Source organism: Lithobates pipiens, unplaced genomic scaffold (assembly GCF_037356315.1).
Source record: "Lithobates pipiens isolate NorthernLeopardFrog02 unplaced genomic scaffold, aLitPip1_a1.2 Scaffold_13, whole genome shotgun sequence".
Taxonomy (NCBI): domain Eukaryota; kingdom Metazoa; phylum Chordata; class Amphibia; order Anura; family Ranidae; genus Lithobates; species Lithobates pipiens.
This window is the reverse complement of record NW_027507718.1, coordinates 370,190,501-370,196,312: the sequence shown is the minus strand read 5'-3', so window position 1 is coordinate 370,196,312 and position 5,812 is coordinate 370,190,501.

Genomic DNA, 5,812 nt, shown 5'->3' with positions numbered 1-5,812 from the left:
ATGCCACAGATCATCATCTCCCTGGTAGGGGTCCCAGTGCAGTATTTTGCCCAGGGGCCCATGATGTTAAGGTGGCACTGCTCATGAGAGGCTCGTGGTGCCTTTACTGGGTCACCAGCTCTAGGTCTCCTGCCACCCTGCTTGTCGCCGAGCTTGGTGCCCCTCCTCTAAAAAAAAAAAATGGCTGCCACGTGGCGGCCATCTGTAAGCCTGGGGGCCCCATAATCTCTCAGTCAGTCCACCCCTGGTCGCGGCTTCGGCCTAGCTCCGGAGAGGCAGCTATCTTGGTGCACCCGTCAGCCATTTACAATTTGATTGCTCTGTCAAATGATGGAGCGATCACATGTAAACAAACCGGCGTCATGATGACGCCAGTTCCTCTCTCCCTTCTGTACAGTGGAGGGGAGATATCGGATAGAAGCAGCGCTGTGGGCTGGATCTGTAGTGCCCACAGCGCTGCTCTATAAAAATTGTAGTCACAGCCATCCCTCTATACTCTGCCAATACTTTGCAATACCCTGCCAATAACGTGCCAATACTCTGCCAATACTCTGCCAATACTCTGCCATACCCTGCCAATACTTTGCCATACCCTGCCCATACTCTGCCATACCCAGCCAATACTTGCCAATACCCAGCCAATACTTGCCATACTCTGTAATACCCAGCCATACTCAGCGATACCCAGCCATGCTCAGCCAATATTACAGAGGGGGAGATGACGTGAATATTGCAGTGGGGGAGATGTATATTACAGTGGGGGAGATTGTGAATATTACAGTGGGGACTATATGGTGGTGGAATTTTCACAGGTTTTTGCAAATTCAATTATTATTTGCTGATCCGAAAAATGATCCGATCTGTGACTCTGACCCGAGGAACGATGCGTTCCGTGAGTTTTTTGATCCGTTGCACCGCTAATATATATATATATATATATATATATATATATATATATATATATATATATATATATATATATATATATATATATATATATATATATATATATATATATATATATATATATATATATATGCACACACACACAACAGATGTAAATATATATACACACACAAATATAAATATATACATATATATATATATATATATATATATATATATATATATATATATATATATATATATATATATATATGTATGTAATTGTATAGTTAATGTAATTGTAACCTGCTGTTGGTGTATTTTTCACTGCAGTTAAGAAAGTTTTTACTTTCATTTTTGGCCATGGGAGAAGGAAGAAGCTATTCTCTGGCAGAGATCTCCTGCTAACTCCACCTCTGGGCTGGAGAAGCCAGAAAGGAGAACTTGAAAGAGAAGCACAGAGATAAAGTGGCATCTCTGTTTACTAAACATGCCGTTTCTGTTGCAGTCAATGCAGCCGTTCTGTGCTCTGAGATGAGAAGAGGAAAATAGTTCTCCAGTTCTCACCTCAGTATATTAAACCTGCAATGCTCTGAGATAAGCAGTGATCATCCTGATCTCAGCTTGTCACAGTTTATTAAACGGACACCATAGCATGCAGAGCACCATGTAGTGCCTGAGAACACTGATATGTGAATTCCAGTAATTCCGAAACAGTGTGTTAGCAATACTTCGGAGACCAGAGGTCATTGATACCCAGACTAAATTTATCAGTGTCAGTATGTGTTGGTTAAAGTGACATTATGGGGGTTATTTATGAAAGGCAAATCCACTTTGCACTGCAAGTGCACTTGAAAGTGCAGTCACTCTAAATCTAAGGGGTAGATCTGAAATGAGTGGAAGCTCTGCCGATTTTATCATCCAATCATGTGCAAGCTAAAATGCTGTTTTTTATTTTCCTTGCATGTCCCCTTCGGATCTACAGCGACTGCACTTCCAAGTGCACTTTGCACTTGTAGTGCAAAGTGGAGTTGCCTTTAGTAAATAACCCCCTATATTCTTATTCTTTAAAAAACAATTCATACAAATCTACTACTTAATCAGTCTGTAATTTATTTTTCTGCCTCCTTGTAACATCGTCTGTGAGCTCCAGAAGCTTTACTTTAACCCCATCACTTCCATTTATTTGGATTAAGCAGTGCACGTTAGTTGTAGTCTCGTGTACTGCTCTATGCACAATACACATCCCATAGTCCATAGTTCTTAGTGTTGTCACCTGTCCAGGATTCACCCAGACAGTCCAAGTTTTGAATCAAGTGTCTGGGTTTCAATCCACCTGAAACCCGGACGCAATATTCAGATAAGAATGTGGCTCGGAACAGGTTCTGACAGGATTGTGAGTGGGCACTACGTGCACCACATTGCTATTCTCTTTGGAGTGCCCAAAGGTGTCCCAGGTCTTTTACAATCTTATAGTGTATACAAAAAAAAAAGGTTACTGTGCACCTCTAAAGTGTTCGGCTTTGGCTTGAAGAAAAAGTGGCAACTCTATTCTTAACATTCTTAATATTAACTCTCTATTCTAGTCCATCTCAGGATCAAGCCAGAGAGGGTCGCTATGTCCCTACATACAGTGAGACTATAAAGAACAAAAGTAGCCACCTTCTAACAGCAAGTTAAATCGCTGTGACAAAAAAAAAGAGATTTGGAGGAGGCTAAGAACAGTAGAAGGTATTTTTTTGAGTACATATTTTTGTTTTTTTAAACCAGAGTTTAGTTTTACTTTAACTTGGCAATATGTCTATAAGCAATTTGTCTCTCTAAATAATTTTATTTAGAATTTTATTTGGAACACTGTTTTTCAAAAAGTTTCTTGCTGTTTTTTGTTATATGCTGACAAATGTGCAAGAAAGAGAATTTTTTTTAAATTATTATTATGAATACATATTCTTCTTCTTCTTCTTCTTATTATTATTATTATTATATTACTACTAATAATAATAATAATATTGTTTCTGACCTCCACACCATTTAATAGATCTCCTGTAGATCCCACTGAGTGCTTGTTATGCAATCCTTCTTATGCCTAGTGATCACAAGATCAGGCACACTCTAATTTTTTTCTCAGCCATCAGTGTGATCTGGAGCTGTCAGTGACAGGATTAAAAGCCACCAGCCATGCAAATGGAAGGAAGTTTATTAATGTATCTGCAGAATGAGACATCTTGCTAGTACACAGTCTGTGAGCTGGAGGGACTTTAAACCTTAGCAATCAGGCAAGTATATGTAACTATGTCCTCACAGCAGGATTAAAGCAGTTCCTTTTTGCTAATTGGCAGGAATGAGTGATAGTGAATTGGTTACTTGCACTTGTAGTTCTAAATGTCACTGCACATAATATTGCTGGCTTTTCATAATATTTCATATGGGTTGAACTACCATTTGTATTTTTTTAATAATGTCTTGCAAAAATTATTTTACTTTACGCAATTTACAGCACAAAATATGTAACCAAACGAAACAAGTGTTCTTTTCTAATTTGGCAGGTAAAATATGCAGTAGTACTGTAGACAAAATATATATGTTATATTTTATATCCTCCCCCATAAAAAATAACTCTAAAATTACTTCTTTGGTGGTGGGTGGGTGGTGGATATGGCAAAGGCATTTTCAAATTGAAAAGGTACTTTTTTTAAATTGTGTGCATTGTTTTTAGTTTGACAGAAAGAAGTATCAAACAGTATGAATATGAACAATATGAATAAAACTGGAAAAAAACTTTGAAATGTTAGCAATAGACATAACAAAAAAATAGCTAATTGTTGAAGTGGAGGGAGGAGTTTTTTTGTTTTTGTTTTTTACCTGTAAGCCCCCATACACACAGTCGGACATTCCGACCACAAAATCCGTCCGATTTTTTCCGACTGATTTTGTCCGAAACTGGTGTTGCATACACATGGTAGGACAAAGTTGTTGGAAAATCAGATCGTTCGTAACGTGATGACGTTTGCGCATTACGACAGAACTACGTTGAGGCTAGTAGCCAATAGCTTTGGTCTCGTAATTTGATCTGAGCATGCATGGCACTTTGTCCGAGCGGAATTCTCTACAAACGATCGGACTTCGTCATGTTGTCGGAAAATTTTATATCCAGCTCTCTTAAACTTTGTTGGTCAGACATTCCGAAGGAAAAAGTCAGATGGAGCCCACACACGGTCGGATCGGACATTTTTCCGTCGGAATGTGTACAAGGGCTAAGGTTGCTTTAACTGATGTCATGTGCAAGTCAAAGGTCATACCTTTGATCTATATATGGATAAAAAAGTAAAGCAAATGTAATATTTCTTACAATGTAATTGTAATGCTGCTCCTGCTATGTGTTCTCTTTCTCTTAGGAATTATAAAAAATTTTTGAACAGTGCAGTGTATGCTTTAAGCCCACTCTGAGCAAATGCAAGATGCCAAGTCCAAGAATGCGGCTAGGGGCTCATATGATATAACCCCTGAGCTGATGTGCAGGGGTTAAATTATCAGTGGCCAACCAATAGTTGAAGAGTGAATCCACCTGGACCAGAACCTAAGATGGAGGTGTCAGCGCCCCAGAGGCAAGCCTACTGTAATAAGCAAACATTCTATGCATACTTGAAAATAATAGAAAGCACAGCATATCCCTGGCACGCTACAATTCTGCTTTAAGGTGTTGATTTATATTATAATTGTGCTAGGGAATAGTTCTATGGTGCCGATTTTAGCAGGGTCATAACGCTGTATCACTACTTCGAACACACAGAGAAAGTGTAAATTAAATGTTTTTTCCCCTCAGGAGGGAAGAATAACAACTCCGATATGGCCAAATTGCATTGCCGTAGAATAAAGAATCCTACCTGTTGGGCCAGATGATCTAGAAGGTGCTAATTATCAGTTTTTATTTACTTGCATCTACTCCTCAACTATCTAATAAAAAGAGAGGGAAAAAAATTAGAAATAGATTAGAAACACAGATCATACCACGTAAACCAATGGCGTTACAGAAACCAAATTGTTAACATGACCACAAAAGATGAACATTATTTGTTTTTATCAAATCTTGGTGGGACCTCCAAAATGTAGCGGTGCCCCCGTGGGGTCGCTGCGTGTTTCAGCTCCACACATCACTCTGCTTGGTCAGACATCCATTTTAGGCACACTTTCTCCAGTAAATGAATAGTCTCTTGCTTGTTTTTAAAAGGGGATTCAACTTGGATGGGAAAAAGGGACATGAGATGCCCAAATGGTGAATCTTTCTTAGTAGAAATAAAGGTAATTGAACATGACGATCTGTAATTCAGAATATGATAATGTTACCTGTTCGAAGATTTATATGTTTGTAACCCTACTTTCCTTTAATAAAATAACAATTTATGGAAAAAAAAAAAGGACATCACCGTATTTGTTACCCCGTTTACCTCCTGTTACCTGCTGTATCTCACTGTTTCGTAACTACTACATGACGATCCTTGAACTCTGTAATTCAGAATATGATAATGTTACCTGTTCAAAGATTTATATGTTTGTAACCCTACTTTCCTTTAATAAAAAAAAATGTATGGAAAAAAAAAGGTAGTTGAATCCAAATTGACAATCTCTGTTACTTCACATCTCCTCCAATTCTAGATTCCTGTCACCGTTAGCACATGGCTAGGCCTCACTCTGAATAAGTCCTAACATTTTCCTAGTAGCCATTTGCAGGCGGGGGTCTGCAGTCCCCTTAGTTGTAGCAACCATTTTAGATGAAAAGAATAGTTGTGCTAACTGATACTTGGCGGACTACTGCTCACAGCAAGCCCGGTGCACATCCTGCCAACCCTCCTGGCTGCAGTGACTTGACTTCAACAACACCACAGTCTCTCTCTGTGGCTCCACATCCAATCCTGGCATATCTCTCCCA